Source organism: Papio anubis, chromosome 7 (genome assembly GCF_008728515.1).
Source record: "Papio anubis isolate 15944 chromosome 7, Panubis1.0, whole genome shotgun sequence".
Lineage (NCBI taxonomy): Eukaryota > Metazoa > Chordata > Mammalia > Primates > Cercopithecidae > Papio > Papio anubis.
Window position 1 is genome coordinate 59556474 of NC_044982.1, and position 22481 is coordinate 59578954.

At 34.0% G+C, this 22481-nt stretch overlaps 1 long non-coding RNA gene across 3 annotated transcripts in view; it reads left to right on the top strand.

Moving 5' to 3' along the window:
* The first annotated feature begins 1025 nt into the window (after positions 1-1025).
* The window catches only part of LOC103886219, a 51345-nt gene continuing 29889 nt past the window's right edge, over positions 1026-22481 (top strand). Inside the window, exons 1-3 of one of the 3 annotated variants that reach the window (XR_002523355.2) lie at positions 1026-1092; positions 16123-16327; positions 18548-18609. This is a non-coding gene — a long non-coding RNA (uncharacterized LOC103886219). The remainder of the gene's footprint in view (positions 1093-16122; positions 16328-18547; positions 18610-22481) is intronic. The other 2 variants (XR_004185394.1, XR_004185395.1) reach the window with 2 other exon arrangements.

Genomic DNA, 22481 nt, shown 5'->3' on the forward strand with positions numbered 1-22481 from the left:
GCAACATCAGGAAGTTACCCTATATGGTCTAAACAGAGGAGGCATGAATAATCCACCCCTTGTTCAGCATATCATCAAGAAATAACCATAAAAATGGGCAACCAGCCGGGCCCAGCACTTTGGGAGGCCGAGGCAGGCGGATCATGAGGTCAGGAGATAGCGACCATCCTGGCTAACACGGTGAAACCCCGTCTCTATTAAAAACACAAAAAACTAGCCGGGCGCAGTGGTGCACACCTGTAGTCCCAGGTACTCAGGAGGCTGAGGCAGGAGAATGGCGTGAACCCAGGAGGCAGAGCTTGCAGTGAGCCGAGATCGCACCACTGCCTCCAGCCTGGGCGACAGAGCAAGACTCCGTCTCAAAAAAAAAAAAAAAAGGAAGGGGGGCGGGGAGGGCAACCAGCAGCCCTCAGGGCTGTTCTGTCTATGGAGTAGCCATTCTTATATTCGTTCACCTTCCTGATAAACTTGCTTTCACTATACGGACTTGCCCTGAATTGTTTCTTGTGCAAGATTCAAGAACCCTCTCTTGGGATTTGGATCAGGGCCCCTTTTCTATAGCAAAATGTCCAAAAAAAAAAAAAAAAAAAGCAAGAACATCAAAAACACCCTAAACAAGGGTATTTGCAGAACTTCGGAGCTGGCAAACACATCAGCATGCCGGGAGGGTGACACACCCAAACTCCTGTGTTCAGGATCCTTCCAGACCTAGCCCAATGTACCTCTTAATCTGGCTGTGTTTTATTGTATTCTTTATAATAAACCAATGACAGTTAAGTAAAGTGTCTTCCTGAGTTCTATGAGCCATTCTAGAAATAATCGAACCTGAAGGAGGAGGTTGTAGGAATCCTCATCATTGTAGCCAGCTCAGACAGAGTGTAGGTACCCTAGTCTCACGATTCTTGTAATTTGCATCTGTAATGAGGACAATCTTGTGGTATGGATCCCTTAAACTGGTGGAGTCTGACAATTACTCCGGGTAGTTGATGTCACAATTGAATTGAGTTGTGTCACATCCAGTTGATGGTTCAGAGAATTGAAGAAGTGGTTGTTGGTATGGACAAAACCCACATGTTTGATGTTAGTAATGTTGTGAGTAAAAATATATTATAATGCCATTAAAATAATATTAATAATTTTGTTAATACATAATTTTCAATCATATGTAATTACCTAAAATATAATTTTATTATTAATATTTATTGAAGACTTATTATGTTATATCCTAAATATAAGCACTGGGTATAAAATGGCTGCAAAGAAGATGCCTTGAAATCCTGTGGGGAGGCAGAAATTTCTCAACTGAGCCAAAAAAAGAAAAAAAAGGAATAATAGGAATATGTAATCTGGTTGGGTGGTCATAAGTAGAGGTGCCTTGGAAGAAATATTGGTCAGCGTGAGATATGCTCAATGACTAGGCAAAGGTAGGCATTCTAGGTGGAAAAAATAGCATATACAAAATCCTCAAGCAGAACAGGATATGGTATATTTGAAAGAGTGAAGTTTAGAGAGTGAAGGGGAGGGGAGGGTGGCCTCCCTAGTCTACTTTAGGCAGTGACTGGCTGATTATGTTATAAACTGTACCTTTACCCCCTAAACAATTGGAAATTATAAAATGGCTTTATCGAGGAAAATGTCATAGCCAAATTAATAAAATAATTTCATAAACATTATTCGTCTTTCAGGAGCCAAATACTTATAAATAACAGGAAACCTAAATAAAGTTGGCTTACATTGTTGAAAGTGCCAATATAGAGTGAGCTTCTGGAATTATCTAATTTAGTGCCTAAATGGTCACTAAAGAATCCCATTTCTTTTCTTTACTATATGATTCACTTTTGTATAAGACTCCTTTATTTCTAATAACCAAATGACTACAGCACTTCAAGGCTTCATGTCACATATACCATCATCCAAAAGAGAAGAGGGAGTTATTCTTACAGAATATTAAATAAGATATCTGAAATTCATCCTAATTATTAGGTATATATCATATACCTACCTCAGAAATAGCCACTGAAGTTAAAGGAATGAAATCTAATGTCATAAGTAAAAAAGTCCAGCCCTGTAGGTTATGGTGGGATCAGTTCCTTCTGAAGTGGGTAAACTGGTGGAGGAGAGATGGATATGATGTAGGAATAGTGCTGTATGGTAACAGGACAATGGAAAAACCCTAGCGACAGCTGAAACAGAACTAGGCAAAGAAACCACAGGATAAGAGAAAACCCAACAAAAGGGAGAGAAAATGGCCAAAATCCCAATCAGAGTGACATGTCCGTGACTCAGGCAAACCTAAAGAAGGGGAAAAGGGGTCAGTAACTGAGGGTCCCAGAAATCCCCTCCTTTTCTAGAGTATCTAATGACTATTCCACCCCCTAATTAAAGAAACACCAGCCTGGGCGACAGAGCGAGACTCCATCTCAACAACAACAACAACAACAACAACAACAAAAAAAAGAAACACCTATAAAATAGGAACGCTGGGTCACCGGAGAAGTGGGAAACGTATCAGCAGTAATTTCACATAACAGCAAGAAAGGAGTTGTTAACGTTAGCTACAAGGACGATGATGAGCCTGGGCTGATAAGATCCTAACAAAACAGGGTGGAGACTAAGCTAGTTGAAACTGACTGGGTCCAACATAGAGTTTCACCCACGCCATATCACAGACTTAATTATGTGCTGATTACCATACTAAATCACACACCCACCAGCATCATGACATATCCGAGCATGCCCATATTGAGTATAAAAACTAGTGGCATCTCAACTGTAAGAAATCTCCACCTTTTCCCTTGAAAACCTCAAGATTATTCCACTCCCTAATTAGAAGAGTCCATAAAATTAGAAACTCAAACTCCATTGTGCGCGACTTACTCTCCCAAATACACCTGCACTCCCCCTCTTGAGTGTGTACTTTCACTTTGCAATAAATGCTTCTTGCCTTTTGCTTCATTCTAACTTGTCTCTGAATGCTTTCTTGTGGCAGTTTCAAGAACCTGAAACACCAGCTGGGGCTAGTGATCTCACCAGCACCTGGAGACACACCTAAGCCCTCTGGCAACATATGCATGAAAAAAATCCCTAAGTTAGTAACAAGGAAGGAGATAATGGGTGCTGAATAACATACTAAACTACAGTGCATTTGATAATCACAACACTCTGAGCTGGTGTTTAGGTAAACTAGTAATAATAATTTTAAAAACCTACTCACATAGTTAAAATGCTTTATTTTTAGCATTTTCTTTACATAGTATTCCTAAAATATAACATTGAATTCCCTGAATTCCCTAGCAACAGAGAATCATATCTTTAGCATTAAATTAAATGATGAAAATTGGAATTTATAAAACTTATGGGTTATTCCTTTTAAACAACTTTGTATGATATAAGTGACACATTGCCAATTAAAGGAGTTTTTTATTTCATCAAAGATGTTGCCCTGTTAAATTTTAAATATAAGTCTAACATTAGAAGAGAGACATGAAGGTCAAAAATAGTTTATTCAACAGTGATAAAAAATATAAGAAAATATAACTACACGGTTTGGACATAGACAGAAAGATTACAAACAACATGTCAGGAAGTCCAATCTAGCAATGTATAAAGGTATAACACATCCTGACAAGTGGGTTTATACAGGAAATGTAGAGTTGATTCAACATGTGAAGAACAATATAATTAAACATACAAAAAAGGAAAAAATAATAAAAATTTCAGTAAATGCAAAAAATGTCAATATCAACTTATTATAAATTCCTCTACCTGATAAAGGCTTTCTATTAAAAACAAAGCTTACAGCTCACATTATAGACAATAGTGAAAGTCTTTCTCCCGGAAACAGTAAACAAGGAAAGAATATTCAATCTCTCCACTCCTATTCAACATTATCCTGGAGGATCTGGACTGTATAATATGATAAGAAAAAGGAGTAAAAGGCATACATTTGGAAAGGAAGATATAAACTGTTTCTATGCACAGGAAAATCATGGTCTGCATAGAGAAATCCAAAGATACAAAAATTAGTTACTACAAATATTGTGAGCTTAATGAAGTAAATATATGTAAGATAAATATACGGCAATCAATTATATTTCTACATAATAGCAATGAACAGCTGGAAATTGAAATTGAAAAAACAATAATACTTATAATAGTACTGAAAAACATGAAACAGCTATACATAGCACAAAAAATGTAAAAATCTCTGTGCTGAAAATTACAAAATACTCATGAAAGAAATTCAAAAGATTGAAATTAATGGAGAGATTTATAAGTTGAATGATAGGAAGACTCACTATTCTCGAGAAATTGTTAAGAAGCTAAATTTTTGTACAAATTTAATACACTACAATCAAAATTTTAGGGAGATTTCTTTTGTAAAAATTTACAAGCTGATTCTAAAATTTACATGAAAAATAAAAAATAACTATACTAGTCAAGACAATTTTGAAAAAGAAAATAATGAGAACACTACTTGACTTCAAGACAATGTTAAGACAGTGTAGTATTGGTAAAAGTATGGATACACAAATATATATGACAGAATAGCATATCCTACTATACACCCACACATATAAAGTCAACAGATTTTTGACAAATATGCCAAGGTAATTTAATAAAGAAAAGACAAATCTTTGCAATATACAGTGCTAGTTTCTGGTGATAAGCTATTTATAATCCTATCATACGCAAAATTCATTCATCTCTTTCCAAGTTTCCCAAAGTCTTATCCCGTTATATAACTAACAAAAAGTTCCTTATCTTGCCATTTATACCAGTTCCATATGAAGAAGCCGTTCCCTCACTTTAGTTTCTTAGATACAGTTACTGAAGTAAGACCTAAGGTAAAAACAGACATGATATCCACCTACTCTCAACATACAGTGGTGGGACAGACATACAATAACTATTATAGACATTCCTGTTCACAAAGGGAAAAACATGGAAATAACAAAATCATTAATTCTTGCTAATTTTGAAATTCATCCAAACAAGTGTTAGAAGGTCCTTGACTATAACTCATGCTAGTCTTTCTAAGAAATAATGCTTCCTGACAATTGTCTTTGCCTTCTGGGGCTTTTTACTGTGCTTTTTGGGCTCTTGGTTTCTCCCTATAAATCATACTTCTTTTCTGTAAAAGGTAACCCATGTTTGCTGATGCATAATTTACTTAGGCCACTTCCTGCTAGTCAAATTTCGGTAATCCAAAAACTTATTTTCACTTTTTACTGCCTTTGTGTCTTTTAATTGTAAATTCACAGTGTTTAGTGAATGTAATTGTCTTCAAATTTCGTAGGTCGCGCATGAATAATACTGGAGTTCACTTCATTCTCAAAGTCTGTTTGTGGATTTCATTTCTGCCTTTAGGTTTTACTTTTTCTTTCTTTGGAGGCAGAAATTGGGCATAGGACAATATGAGGGGTGGTCTCCTCTCTTAGTTACATTTTAAAACCACCATACAGTCCTGTTGTGGAGACTTCATTTGCTTTAATTATACACTTATTAGTCTGCGTGAAGTTGCTCAACAGCTCTAGATAATCTATTCGTTTTTTCTATACATTTCCTTTTGGATGCTTTCTATTGCTATGTCTTTAAATTAGTTAATTTTTTTTTTTTGTAAAATATAACCTTCTGTTAGTTCCATCAAATGTATTGTTTAATCTTAAATATACTTTCATCTCTAGAAGTTGATTTATGTCTTTTTGATTCTTCTGTGTCTCCATTTATGATACGGTTTGGCTGTGTCCCCACCCAAATCTTATCTTGAATTCCCACGTGTTGTGAGAGGGACCTGGTGGGAGGTAGTTGAAGTATGGGTGCACGTCTTTCCTGTGCTGTTCTCGAGATAGTAAATAAGTCTCACGAGATCTGATGGTATCATAAGGTGGAGTTTCCCTGCCCAATCTCTCTCTTTGTCTGTTACCATCCACTTAAGAGGTGACTTGCTCCTCTTTGCCTCCTGTCATCATTGTGAGGCTTCCCCTGGAATGTGGAACTGTAAATCCAATTAAATTTCTTTCTTTTGTAGATTGCCCAGTCTTGAGTATGTCTTTATCAGCAGGATGAAAACAGGCTAATACAACTTAACATCTTCAATCTTTCTCTATTTTCTTGAACATATGAAATACAGTTACAGTCACTGTTCTAATATCTTTTTCTATTCCTTTGATAATAATTCTATTAATTTGTCATTTCTGGGTCAGTTATATTTGATAGATTGTTCTCTTTATTATTAGATAACAGCTTATAATACCTCTCCTTCATGTGGCAGTAACTGATTCCTATAAATTACTTTCTGAGATGTTTTTATAAATGATTTCATTTTGGAGCATATTGATTGCTGAGGAAATGAATTACAGCTGTCAGCACTAGTTATTTAGCTGACGTCTTCACACCTTTTAATAAAGAGATGCCATTCGTTTTGTTACTATGAAAGTAAAAAAATAATTTTATCACAAAAAATGAGGGTAATGATAAGAAAACAGTGACTCTTAAGAAGATGAAATAAGAAAATCGTTATTTTTTCTCTCCTGGGAGCAATTCCAAAAGTAATAATGGTTTGCAAATTGATCAGTTCTATGTTGCTCATGTGGAAGAGTATTGCATAAAAGTAAGCACTAGACAAGTGTTCTTCACATCAATACCATTCCACAGCAATTGTCATTAATACAAAATAGAATAAATGGAAAACAGCATAAACAAAACCCTCCGATTCTATGACACCATGACTTGGTCAATCATGAAAATAGATTTACTTTCTTTTAAAGTAAAGCAAGACTAGGGAAAGAAAAGTGAAAGTTTATTTGAAAGAGGAGTCAGCCTGAAGTTGTTATAAATTAAAACTTAACCATATTTTAGAAATAAAGCTATTGTAGCATGAGAAAATTGACTATTCTTGAACTTCCCTCAAAATCTTGAAACAGAGTATGGAGACAACCAAGTTTATTTACTATTTTAAAAACATGTTGGTAGAACAGAATTTAATACCCTTTAAAATAAATAAATTAATAAATAAATTCTAGGCTGTCAGAAACATAGCATTGACAATGTATAGCATATAATACAGTTAACACAGATGTTAAAGTAGCCAGCAATGAATGTGAAGCCAATTATAAATGAGGTTGATGATTTAATGAAAAAAAGATGAATATGATGAGTTACGAGATAGGAATCTCAGCAAAGAAATGAAATAATATAAAAAAGAACTGACTAGAAATTATACTAGAAATTATAGAATAAAATTATTATCTATAAAATAAAGCATTAGTGAATACGCTTAACAGCAGATTAGGCACTGCAGAAGAAATGATAAATATATGAAAATTATCTTAATTGAAGCACAGAGAGAAAGAGGCTATGTGAAGACAGTTATTCTAAATTGTTCCAAACATATTTAGATTTCATAATTACTTTCTTCTTTTCCATATTTTTTCACATATAAACACATGTAAGACCAATTCTTTAAAAAATAGATTATATCAAAGAATCCAATAGATTTTTAATGGAAGAGAAGAAGAAAACTAAAGAAAATAAAAATTGGGGTAGAAGAATATTTGAAGAAATAAAGTCCCAAAATCAATTTTTATCAAGAATATCAACTCATATGTCCAAGGAGCTCAGTAAATTTAAAGTATGATAAACCCCCCAACATTATAACTAGGTACATAATAATCAAAAGTTGAAAATTGAAATAAAAAGGCAAATCTTAAAGTCAGCCAAAAAGATATATGGTATATTTAAAAGAGATAAAACTTAAAATCTTGCTAATCACAATGATGCAATTAAGGCAAATATGAAAAGCTATTCTTAGAATGTTCAAAGGGAAAAATAATCTGTCAAAGGAAAATTCTACATCCAGCAAAAAGATCCATCAGTGTTAAAGATAATAGTTTCACTCTGTTTAGGACATGGAAAGACCCAAGTGAATGTCATTATTCCAGTAGCAGTAAGAAAATAGCTAAACAATATAAAAAACTGTGTTGTTTGTTTTAAGGTAATCAGAAATATGAAGTCATATAACAATAAGTATTTTGAATTCCAAAGGGTGACAAATTTCTGTTGGAAAACATGGAACACGGAAACTGTTTTACCTTTGGCAAAGTACTGAAAGAAAAAAATGAGGAGAATAAAATCATGTAAGAAAAAACAACAATTAACACATTCTTAAAGAGCAAGGCTAGGTGTGGCAACTCAATCCTATAATCCCAGCACTTTGGGAGGTTGAGCGGGGAGGATTGCTTGAGCCAAGAAGTTCAAGACCAGCATGGGCAGCAGGACAAAACCCTGTCTCTACAAAAAATGCAAAAAATTAGCCAGGCATTGTGGTACATGCCTGTAGCATCAGCTACTTTGGAAGCTGAGGAGGATCACCCAAGTCTGGGAGGTCAAGGTTGCAACGAGCCATGATCTTGCCACTGCACTTCAGCCTGGGCAACAGAGCAAGACTGTGTCTCAAAGAAAAAAAAAAAAAGGAAAAAATAAAAGAGCAAAAATAAGGTAGCAAGACAATTTACAGAACTGTGAATGTTCTGTAGCAAGATTGTTTCACACACACACTCTCCAGATCTTTTCCATGGGTCATCACTAGATGCTCTTGAGAAAGTTTGGGAACTGAGCATGGAACAGGAGAGGGAAATTCCTGTTGGAGGTAAAATTATGCAGTGGGTGATTTACTGCTTTGGGGTTTGGCCTAGAAATCTCAGACAGTTTTCTAGAGTATTCTTTCCTATGAAGCAAATATTAGCCAGTAGGAGAGAGGCAGAAAACCTCCATAATCCCAGGTTTATGCAAAATCCATCACCTGAAGAAACTCCTTTAACATTCTTAAAGTGTAGACCTATTTCTGATGAATTATCTTAATTTTTGTTTACTTAAAAAGACTTACGAGGCTAGACTTTAAAGAGCAACACAACATTTCTCCTCCTTTCTCTCAGTGGTATTGTCCTGAGAACCCAGTCACTGCTGTGGAAAAGCCTAGATCACATGGAGAGATTTCCAGCTTCATTTGCCTTACATACGGATGAGGAAGACTTTGCAATGATTCCAGCCTGGGCCATTATCTGCCTGCAAACTTATGAGAGATTGTGAGCAAAACTCACCCATGTGAGCCTAGTTAACCCCCTAAGCCATACAAACTAAAAATAAAAATAATTTGTTATTATAGCAACCCTGAGTTTAGGATGGTTTGTTAGGCAGTAATAGGTAACCAGAAAACTTATCTAGTGTGGTTTATTCCAAAAATGTATCCTGGGTTATTATTTAATAATCAATCTTATTCACCACATTAATAGAATAAAGGGCTAAATTCATGATCATCTCAGGAGATAAAGTAGTCCAAAATACAAACATATACCTAAAGCAAGAGACATAAGAAGACTTCCATGGTTTCTGTTAAATATTACACATTTAAAAAGGAGTATTTTATCACACATTGGAGTTGCGAGCATGTAGTCCTATTGATACAAAAGTAAATGCTTCTCATTTTTCAAGAAATACAGTTAAAGAGAATACAGACAATTATAGAAATAAGAATTAGAGAGTGAGACCTGAATGCATTTTAATCTGAAGTTCTCATAACCATTATCTTTCCCTTAGTTTTCTTGTGTACAACAATATACTATTTCTATAATTTTGTTTTTCATCAAAGACATCTGAGGTCAAGTCTTTGCACTTACAAACAAAACTCATTCTTTCTTATGAGCCTCTTCTAATTTTAATCTTATGTTTTAATAATGAATCTACTGAAAATAGGGATTGGGTAGGAAACTGAAAAAAAAAGACAAGTAACAATTAATCATCATGACAATGAAAATTAATATTGTTACATAACCAAAAGATAATATTAGACGTGTAGATAAAATATACACAACACTAAAGGAAACACAACTTACAGTTGTTTTGTTTTGTTTTAGGGTTTTTATTGTTGTTGTTGTTGTTTTGTCTCTGAGTTGAAAGAAACCAAACTAAAGAAAGCGCGGGACCCTGAAAAGATAGCATCTTTAAGGTTGTTCTTCTTGAAATTGAAAACAAGAAAAAAAATTATGTAGGAATGTTAGACATATTACAGCACATTTCTAAAAGAATCATAACCTTTATTTTTTCTCCCAAAGATTAGCAAACACAGATTAAAGAATAATAAATTTGTGATGACAATAATAAAGCAAGAGAGTGATGAACAAAACAAAGAGGAAGAAAAAAGTGCCAATATTTTAAGAGGCTTGAAAAAATGTTGCAGTAAAAGTTAGTATTAGAAGGAAAGTAACAAGGGCAGAGGTTAGAGACCTCAAATGACACATTCCTTAAGATATACACTCAAGAAGGAAAATTGAGGAAGGCCATCTCAAGTCTGTGGGAACTCCAGTGGATTAATCTTAAGTTAATTGCTGTGTATTAAAGCATGGACTTTTATTTTTGTTTTTGCTCCTTACAGTGTTTATAAATTTTCATTTGTCTGCTTTCCTTAATTTTAAATAGACTCATACTTTGTTAACATAAATCAATTTATTTTTTAAAAATGTTTTATTAATCTAAATACTTCTGAAGTTTTTTGACACTTTTGAATAGTACTCTTAATACTTATTCATACCTTTATCTCATATTTGTCATACTGTTTTGTAATTTATTTTACATGATTTTACTGTGTCTTACTGTGAGCTGCTTCTGAGCCAGGAGTTTGTCTCCTTCCCTTTCTCCTTTGTTTAAATCATTGCAACTCTAATGCCTATTACTTCTAACACAATTAATAAATAAATTACTTTTAACAGAAATAAACAAAAGCAATGACTGAGTATCCTTGCAATGGATTGTTAGTTCTTGTATTGTAGATACTTCTGGGAATAATCTGATTCAATAATAATGTGAATTTTAATAAATTTGATAAATTTCAACACCCCTTCATGTTAAAAACGCTCAATAAATTAGGTATTCAAGGACTATACCTCAAAATAATAAGAGCCTTCTATGACAAACCCACAACCATAATATTGAATGAGAAAAACCTGGAAGCATTCCCCTTGAAAATGGTCACAATACAAGGATGTCCTCTCTCACGACTTCTATTTAACATAGTATTGAAATCCTAGCCAGAGCAATCAGGCAAGAGAAAGAAATAAACGGCATCCAAATAGGAAGAGAGGAACTCAAACTATCTCTGTTTGCAGATGACATAATTCTATAAAGAGAAAACACTATAATCTTGGCCCAAAAGCTCCTTCAGCTGATAAACAAGCAAAATTGCAAGACACAAAATCAATGTACAAAAATTACTGGCATTCCTGTACACCACAACAGCAAAACAAAGAGTCAAATCAGAAAGGCAATCCCATTCACAGTTGCCACAAAAAGAATAAAATACCAGGGAATACAGCTAACCAGAGAAGTGAAAGATCTCTACAATGAGAATTACCAAACACTGCTCAAAGAAATCAGAGAAGACACAAACAAATAGAAAAACATCCCATGCTCATGGATAGGAAGAATCAATATCATTAAAATGGCTATACTGCCCAAGGCAATTTACAGACTCAATGATATGCCTATCAAACTATTAATGATATTATTCACAGAACTAGAAAAAACTATTTTAAAATTCATATGGGACAAAAATAAAAATAAAAATAAAAATAAAAAAATAAATGAGCCCAAATAGCCAAGGCAATCCTAAGCAAAAAGAACAAAGCTGGAAGCATAACGTTACCTAACTTCAAACTATACTACAGTGATAAAGTAACCAAAACAGCATGGTACTTGTACAAAAACAGGCACATAGACCAATAGAACAGAATAGAAAGCCTAGAAATAAGGTTGCACATCTGAGACTATCTGATCTTCAACAAAGGTGGCAACAGCAAGCAATGAGGAAAAGACTCTGTATTCAATAAATAATGTTGGTTTAACTGGCCAGACATATGCCAAAGATTGAAGCTGGATCCTTTCCTTACACCATACATAAAAACTAACTCAAAATGGATTAAAGACTTAAATATAAAACCCAAAACTATAGAAATCCTGAAAGACAACCTAAGGAACACAATTTTGGATATAGGAACAGGCAAAGGCTCCGTGATGAAGACACCAAAGGCTATTGCGACAAAAGCAAAAATTGACAAGTGGAATCTAATTACACTTAAGAATTTCTGCACAGCAAAATAAACTATCAACAGAGGAAACAGACAACCTAGATAATGGGAGGAAATTTTTGCAAACTATGCATCTGATAGAGGTCTAACATCCAGCATCAGTAAGGAACATACACAAATTTACAAGAAAAAAAAAACCATTAAAAAGTGGGCAAAGGACATAAACAGACACTTCTCAAAAGACAACATATGTGTGACCAACAATAACATGAACAAAAAAGCTCAATGTCACTCATCATTAGAAAAATATAACTCAAAATCACAATGCAGTATCATCTCACACTAGTCAGAATGGCTATTAGTAAAAAGTCAAAAAATAGCAGATGCTGGTGAGGCTGTGGAGAAAAAGGAACCCATATACACAGTTAGTAGGAGTGTAAATTAGTTCAACCATTGTGAAAGGCAGTATGGAGATTCTTCAAAGAGCTAAAAGCAGAATTACCCTTCAACCCAGCAATCCTATTACTGGGTATATACCCAGAGGAACATAAATCATTCTACCATAAAGACACATGAATGCAAATGTTCACTGAAGCACTATTCACAATAGCAAAGACGTGGAATCAACCTAAATACCCATCAATGAGAGATTGCATAAAGAAAATGTGATAAATACATACCATGGAATACTATGCAGCTATAAAAAGAATGAGATCATGTCTTTTGCAGAAACATGGATGGAGCTGGAGGCTCTTATCCTTAGCAAACTAATGCAGGAACAGAAAACCTCATGTATTCACTCATGTACTCACTCACAAGTGGGACCTAAACGATAAGAACTTATGAACACAAAGAAGGAAACGACACACTGGGTTCTGGCCCTGGGTGGAAGGTGGGAGGAGGGACAGGAGCAGAAAAGATAAATATTTGGTACTGGGTTTAATACCTGGGTGATGAAATAAGATGTACAATTAACCCCTGTGACCTGTGTTTACCTATGTGACAAACCTTCACATGTACTCCCCAGTCTAAAATCAAAGTTAAAAAAAAAGAATGTGTATCTTTTGTTGTTTTGACAAGGCTATTTTACATTCCTGAGTGATAAAACAACTTAGTTTGTTGTAGAAAACTGATGGGAATGCAAATACTTATTGTGCACATTAATGCAAGTATATAATGTACAGTAGATAATATGTACATATAATACAGGCATACCTAATTTTACTGTGCTTCACTGATGTATTTTTTTACAAATTGAAGATTTTGGGCAACTTGTGTTGAGCAAGTCTAGTGGCACCATTTTTCCAATAGCATATGCTCACTTCATATCTCTATTACATTTTGGTAATTCTCAAAATATTTCAAACATTTTCATTATTTTTATATTTGTTATGATGATCTGTGATCAGTGATTTTTGATGTTATTATTGTAATTGTTTTGGAGCACCATGGGCTGCACTCATAAGATGGCAAACTTAATTGACAAGTGTTATGTAAGTGTTCTGACTGTTCCACCAACCAGCAGTTCCTCTCTCTGTCTCCCTGTCTCTCTCTCTCTGTCTCTCTCTCCTGGCCTGCCTATTCTCTGAGACACAGCAATATTGAAATAGACCAATTAATAGTCCTACAGTGACTTCTAAGCATCCAAATGAAAGAAAGAGTCTTATATCTCTCATGTTAAATCTAAAGCTAGAAATGATTAAGCTTAGTGAGGAAGGCATGTCGAGAGCTGAGTGACCAAAAGCCGGGCCTCTTGCACCAAACAGTCAAATTTTTAATGCAAAGTTAAAGTCCTTGAAGGAAATTAAAAGTACTACTCCAGTGAACACACAAATGATAAGAAAGCAAAACACCCTTATTGCTAATATGGAGAAAGTTTAGTGGTTTGGATAAAAGACCAAATCAGCAACAACATTCTTGTAAGCCTAATATAGAAGAAGGACCTAACTCTCTTGAATTTTATGAAAGCTGAGATAGGTGGGGACTTGCAGGAGAAAAACATTTGGTTAACACATGTTGGTTCATGAGGTTTAAGGAAAGAAGCCATCCCCATAACATAAAAAGTGCAAGGCAAAGCAGCAAGTGCTGATGTAGAAGCAAGTGACCCAGAAGATCTAGTCGAGGTCATTAATGAAGGTGTCTACACGAAACAATAGATGTTCAATGTAGATGAAACAGCCTGCTATTGAAAAAAAATATGCCACCTTGGACTTTCAAAGCAGAAGAGAAATCAATGCCTGGCTTCACAACTTCAAAGAGCAGGCTGACTCTCTTTTTAGGAGCTAATGCAGCTGGTGACTTTAAGTTGAAATGAATGCTTGTTTACCATTCTGAAAAGCATAGAGCCCTTAAGAATTGTGCTAAATCTACTCTTCCTGTGGTCTATAAATTAAACAACAAAGTCTGAACGACAGTGTATTTGTTTATAATATGGTTTACTGAGTATTTTATGCCTACTATTGAGACCCATTGCTCAGAAAAAAAGATTTCTTTGAAAATATTACTGCTCATTGACAATGCACCTGGTTACCCAAGAACTCTAATGGAGATGTACAAAGAGATTAATGTTGTTTTCATGCCTGCTAACAAAATATCCATTCTTTAGCCCATGGATCAAGGAATACTTTTGACTTTCAAGTCTTATTATCTATGAAATACATTTCATACAGCTATTGCTGCAATAAATAGTGATACCTTTAATAAATCTGGGCAAAGTACATTAAAAACTTTCTGGAAAGGATTTATTATTCTAGATGCCATTAAGAACATTTGTGATTCATGGGACAAGGTCAAAATATCAACATTAACAAGAGTTTGGAAGAAATTGATTCCAAACCTCACGGGTAATATTTTAGGGATTTAAGACTTCAGTGGAGGAAATAACCACAGATGTGACAGAAAGAGCAAGGGAATAGAATTAGAAGAGGAGCCCAAAGATGTGACTAAATTGCTACAATCTGACAATAAAATTTTAACTGATGAGGAGGTTTTTTTAATGGATAAAGAATGAAAGTGGTTTCTTGAGACACAATATATTTATTAAATATTCCAAATCTGTTGTTGTCATTCAATAACATTCACAACCTGGTGAAATTGTTGTCAATGTTGTCGGAATGACAACAATACATTTAGAATATTTAATCAATTTTGTTGATAAAGCAGTGGAAGAATTTGAGAGGACTGACTCTAATTTTGAAAGAAGTTCTACTGTGGGTGAAATGTTATTGAAGAACATCGCATCCTACAAAGAAATTTTTCATGAAAGGAAGAGTCAATTGATGGAGCAAAACTTCATTGTTGTCAAATTTTTAAAAAATTGCCACAGCCACCCCAACCTTCAGCAACCACCGCCCTAATCAGTTTGTAGTCATCGAGGAAAAATCCTTCTCCAGTGAAAAGATTACAACTCTCTGAAGGCTCAGATGATCATTAGTTTTTTTTTTTTTTTAGCAACAAAATACTTTTTAGTTTAGTTATGTACATATTTTTAGACATAATGCTACTGCACACTTAATAGACTAGAGTATATTGTAAACATAACTTTTATATGCCTTGGAAAACTAAAAAGAAAAAATTGGTTTTAGTGAATGAAGCAATCACCTTATTGCTTTATTCACTTTATTGTGGTGGTCTGGAATGCAACCTGCAATATCTCCAAGGTGTGCAAACATATATTGTATATGTCAAATTTTTATTTGAACCCAAACCAGTTCCCTCGATAAGTATGTATACAATCTTTGACATGCATTAATTTTATATCTGTATTAGAATGGTACTTTTACTTTTTAAAAAGTGTATTTTATTAACTCATATACATAGTAAGGAAGAGCACTCTCTGTGAAGACCATTAACTTCGAACAGAGGCAAAGGGGTGTCTTATTAAGGGAAAGTGCAACATATTTTATCAGAAAAAGTGATTGTTCTGTTAGTCAAGTCTGTCTTTGATAACTGAAGATTGGTTGGCTGCCTGGGAGTACTATGTTGACTGATTGCTGATCTATGAACTAATTTAAGGAGTTATTTCTCTTTCTGTACACTTTAGGGTTGCTAAATCAAATTGGCACAGTGAATCAAACCAAGATGGAGTCCAGTAGTGTGGTCAAATATTTTTTCTCATAACTCTCATAGTAAGAGATCTCATAATACAACTCATCTACCATTGTGAAAAACGGTTGTGGGAGAAAAACTGTAGTTTGAACAACTGAAATTTTGAAATTTCAGCATAAATAGTATCGAAGGATAAATAGGTAAGTACTTTACAATTTTGTATTGACTATAAGGAGTTTAGGAATCTGGAGGAAAATCAGCATTTGTGTTCTTTGGCAAGGTTTTATGCAAAAGATAGATTTTAATTGAATCTATAAAAGTAAAATAGACAAAATAAAATAGGAAAGCATTTTATGAAAAAAAAACATCAATAGGGGCATGAAAACAGAGGATGCTGCTGGCTTGGAACAGCAGAGGCAAGAGCTAGGAGCCTGGGATGAAGGGAAACACCGAGGAGTAGAAAATGGGTGGTGGTGAGGCAACTGAAAGGAGCTAAGCATGTGGGTCCCAGGCAAAGGAAAAAAGGAGATGTTGGGAGAAGAAACCTGGACAGATGGCTGGGATAGCAACAATTAGAAATCCCAAGAGGCTTTCTGTAAAAAGCAGGGCAGAGATTTTTTTTTTTTTTTTTAATGAGGAATCTCTGGAGACATTTAAAAGTAGAGTAACAAAATGAACTGAGGCATAGTAGAAGGGAATGCTAAACAGCTCTAGGAAAACAACCATAAGAACAATCTGAAAACAAGGTTGCTTTATATATATATATACACACACACACATATATACACACACACACATATATACACACACATATATACACACACACATATACATACATACACACACATATAGTCGTGTGTGTGTATAATTAGAAATACGTAATACACTTTTTTTTTTTTTTTTGACACGGAGTCTTGCTCTGTCACCTAGGTTGGAAGGTGGTGGCGTGATCTCGGCTTACTGCAAGCTCCGCCTCCCGGGCTCACGCCATTCTCCTGCCTCAGCCTCCGGAGTAGCTGGGACTACAGGCACCCGCCACCACGCCCAACTAATTTTTTGAATTTTTAGTAGAGACGGGGTTTCACTGTGTTAGCCAGGATGGTCTCGATCTCCTGACCTCGTGATCCGCCTGCCTCGGCCTCCCAAAGTGCTGGAATTACAGGCATGAGCCACCATGCCCGGCCTACATAATACACTTTTGAGAATAGGGAGAATAAATACTTAACGGGCATAGGGTTTTGAATTCCAAACATTGTCAAGACAGCTGATTATATCTGTGAATAAATTTCAAGTTAAATTAAGTCATTTCTTTACAAATTTTAAGATAATTATAAAAGAAACATGCTACTTTTCATCAAATTATGTTGCTAAAGTTGATGTAATTTTTCTATTAAATTATTTTAGAAAGTGTGTGTATACAACCCTTTCTCATTCAAAATATCAGAATAATATATCTTGTATATCTCTTAATGTTTTAGATATGTATGTGTTTGTATAGAGTAATTGAATATATAAATCTGAAAGCAAAGGGTCTAAAAATATGAAGGAAAAATAAAAATTTTTTGAATTAATATCTGGGTGAGAAAAAGCTGGCTTCAAAGATTTCTTTGATGTCCAAATATGATATTTGCATCAATGAACACAAGCCAGTACTTCCAAAAGCTGTTAACCAAGCTTTTCTGTTAGAGATTGCCTCTCTCTATTTCTCATTAAAATAGCCATGAAAGCATCAAACAAGTTAAGTGACAAACAGATAAACAAACTGTGGAAGTCCTTTTTTCAAATAAAGGTATCTGTTATAATTCTACAAATGCACACTTGAAGCAGGATTGAGAAACAGCCATACTACCTGTAGTACATGTGAATCTCTGGATTGGAAGGAGGACATTGACTGCACTCTAGGGCCAAAACTGACAAAGTCCTCATCTCTTACCACACTCTCTGGAAGCATCTATTAGGTGGCTGTGTGATGGTCAGGAAAATAAAGACATTGGGATGATTATAATTTTTCCCTTTGTACCCTTCTCCCATGCCACTTAGGTTTGGATATCCAACGATGGTAGGACTGGAGGACAAAACAGGCAAGGTTACACATAGCTGTGATACATATATTTGAATCCACTATTCAAACTCCAAAGGGGTGTTTAGTTTATTACAACTTCATACTTTTCCCCAGACCACAGATATGAGACATTGGCCCTGAAGGCTTCAGATTCAACATTATCAGCCTTTGACACATCTGCTTTCCAAAATAAAGAAATCTCTTTTAAGTGTACTGACAAAAAGCATCATTACTCCTTGAACAAAATGGGCCTGCTGTCAGTTATTAATAAACAATAAGATAAACAGCATGAATCAATATTTACAGAATACAAGATGTGTGGTTGCAGGATCTTAATTTAAAGTCTTTCATTTGTTAGCTACAAAACCAGCCTGGGAAATTTACTTAGAATATCTGTTCCTCAGTTTCATCAATTGAACGGTGAGTGTAATGACATAAATTTTTATAGAGTTCTTTTAATGTAATAAAATAATCCATTTAGATTACTTAGCACTGAACCTGATGCATAGCATATTAATATACCTAATTTCTAATAACAATATAACTGCAAACAAACAGCAAAATCAAAATTAAATTTATGAATCTCCATAAAATTATCTATTTTGTAAAATAAAGAAAAAATAATGCAGAAAAATCTCAGCCTATAAAACTCCCACAGGGAATTTATGAATATTTAGAAAAATAAATTATTTGTCTGTTCATATACAAATAAAAAAAATTATGAGTTATAAAGAAATAGGTTAAATTTTGCTTCAGAATAATTTGATGAATATAAGAAATAAAAAAAGAATTGAAACAGTAAAATTTGATTTGTAAAACAAAGCAGACTTGCAGAATGTAGAAAGCATTAACAAAGGGACAAAATTCAGCTAGAATATGACACACTGAAAACCTGCTTGGCAAAGAATGGAGATATGCATGATCAAGAATAGAAATGCTTTTACAGAATAGCTAAGCAAGCAAAAAATGCTAAGTCATGGAATAAATGAAGTGTCTGGAGGCTACAGAACTGAGACGAGGAATGGGAAGGACTAATTATTGTGGGTAAAATTAATTATGAGAAAGCAATACTGAGACATCATCTAGATAAAATTCAGTTCACTATAGCAAACATTTATTAATTACAAATCATTTCCTTATAGAATCAGTCATCAAGAAAACAAACTTCGTTCATTTCTACATGTTAGTAACTCATCACTTCCAAGGAATATTAGGGTCTATTAAAATCACTTCTTCAAATTTGTTTTGATTAAAAGATGGAATTGGCTGGGCACGGTGGCTCATTCCTGTAATCCCAGCACTTTGGGAGGCTGAGGTGAGCAGATCACGAGGTCAGGAGTTCAATATCTGACCAACATGGTGAAACCCCATCTCTACTAAAAATACAAATATTAGCCAGGCGTGGTGGCATGCACCTGTAATCCCAGCTATTTGGGAGGCTGAGGCAGGAGAATTGCTTGAACCTGGGAGGAGGCTGCAGTGAGCCAAGATCACCATTGCACTCCAGCCTCGTGACAGAGCGAGACTCCATCTCATAAATAAATAAATAAATAAATAAATAAATAAATAAATAAATGATGGACTTAAGTAAAAATGCTACACATATTATAAAAATACTTCCTCACTAAATATCATGAGCTATAAATCAAAATTTTTTAGGATTGATCACAAAATACCACTAGGAACATGTCCTGTTGTGAATGATTTTGTTTCTAAGAAAGAGCTTGTGTTTAAAACTTTGGATGTTGAGTACTTGTTTTTTGTCCTCACAATACTTTTGTTAAATAAATTCAAAAAGGACTTGATTGTCAGGCCTATATTAGGTTCTGACCCTTAATGTCACCTATTTGTACTTATTAATAATTGTTTCAATGAAAAGTACATTAGAGAATGAACTTCTGGTCCAGTTGGAAGTTCTTCCATTTGAAAAAATGTGATGTTTGCAAGGAACTGTTTGAATCTTTTCTATTTTCTAGTCCTCCTCCCCCACACTGGATAGAATTTAAGCTAGAATTTTCTCTTTTGATAAAAAACAGAAAAGGAACATGTTATTTGTAAATTGATGTTTAGTAACTAGTGATAAGCTTGAAATACAAGAATACATAATTAGCCTTAATCTTAGGTAGTCTTAGGAAAATGAATCTCTTAACTATCTTTTGAACATATATTCACGTTGGTTTTCAAGATATTTTAAGTTATATTTTTTCCTCTTCCCTTCAGAGCTACTTCTTATTTTGGGGCTACTTTTTTTAATTGTGTAATTCACAAGGAGCAGCATTTTTTTTCTTTTTTAATAAGTCTTGTAACCATGGCTGGATGTTTTGCTCTAGTCTTCTAAGAAGGGCCATTTTATTTTTTAGTCACTTCTAAAGTCATGTGGCTATTAACTTTGGAGACTGTTTTGCATATGAGTGCTGATACAAGTTGAAACCCAAGCAGACCTCATTTCATATCACCCTATGAATGCTGACAATGGAGGGAATACCTTGCCTGTAGTATACTGTCACTTCTGGACTGAAAAGCTGAGGAAGAAACTTAATTTTCTTTTATGCATAAGTCAGAAAAACTTACCATTAATGATTCCAGTTTCCTGATTGACCTCAGCAGATGAAGTGAACAGATAGTGTTAATTCGGATTGAAGAAATTATCGGAATCTTGGTTTGTGTAGATTTAGAATCTACATGCAATATTAACTAAATCAGGTAGCTTTTACAGTTTCACATGTGTATATAGGTTCCCTCCCAGTCCATTCCATATCCATTAGTTATTGAATTTTCTAAACTGGCAGTGAAACAGTACAACAATTTTTTGTTGCACCAATTTTATAAACTTACGCAGTGGATTACTTGTTATTTTTCTGAGGCAAACCAAAGATAAATTTCTCAAAGTTCTTGCTGCCTTCTTTAGCAGCATTTGATGGAGGATCTCTTACACATTTGTAATAGATAAAAATAAACCAGACTGCAAATCCTTTTTAAAAATCTTAAACCATGTACCAAGTGTGTGGTCCAAATTTTGTAGGATAACTTAAACTTAAATTGTATTCTATTAACCAATATGAGTGTATTTCTGAAAGCATAGTTACATTGAAATAAAGTTTTAAAAAGCAAAACTATGAAAGAAGAATCAGTATGAAAAATATCTATACTTTAGGTATGTTTGATATCTCCATGGCCACTCTAGGAATGTTTTAATAAGGCAGAATTTTGTTTAATCATGAGATGTGTTATGATAAAATATTTGCTCTCGAATTAACCAATTCTAAAACATAAAAGGAAATTTCACACTTTCTATATTAAAAGTCAAAATACAAAATAACAAAAGAGTTAAAATTAAGCAAAAAATATTGTGATACATGACAAAACTGTGTAACAATTATATATACCCAACTTTAGTAATATATTTGTTTACATTTATTGTGTACTCACTACATGTGAGAAATTATATGGAAATTATATGTTCATTTATTTCTCACTGTTTCTTTGCTTTGCATGTGGTAGTCACTGTCTATAAACTTGAATGTACACAAACACCTCATTTAAAACTTTTTAATTTGAGCCAATTTTAGACTTACGGAGAATTGCAAAAATAGTACAGAGATTTATCTTCTATCTGACTCTGCTTCTCCTAATGTTAACATCACTCAAAACCATAGTACAATTATTAAGAAGTGTCTGAAAGTAAAAAACAAAAAAAAATCCCAGACCTGAATAGACCAAAGTATTTTCCCCAATTTTATCCTTAGAAGAAATTAGCATTCCTGATAAAATCTTTAAATATTTTCTGAGAACTTGTCTTGGAATTAAGACATGTTCTGTCAAAGAGTTACCCACTCACCTTATTGAGTCTCAATTATCAGGTCTTTAATCATTATTTCTTGTGTTTAATCTAATCATGAAAACACATGATTAATCTTCTCTTGCCTTGTGGAATGCCCTATTAACATTATATTATTATTATTTATTAATTGATGTTATTTTATTATAACCTATTAATTGTATATATTTTAATTGTTTTTCTGTGACCCTTATCCGTTGAATGTAAGATTGCAAAAAACTTGGACACATACCAATAACTAAATTTCTGAATGATTTTTCTTTATTAGAAGAAGGGAAATAATTTTCCAGTTCTCTTATTCTATCAGTACCATTTCCTGGATTTATATGCCTTAGAAATCAAGGCAAGGCAAAAGAAAGAATAGCGTATATTTTTCCTCTAGGTACAAAATCTCTGAGATGTCCAAATTACTGAATGACAAACATTTTGCAAGTCTAGTAGTTTCTTAATCTTT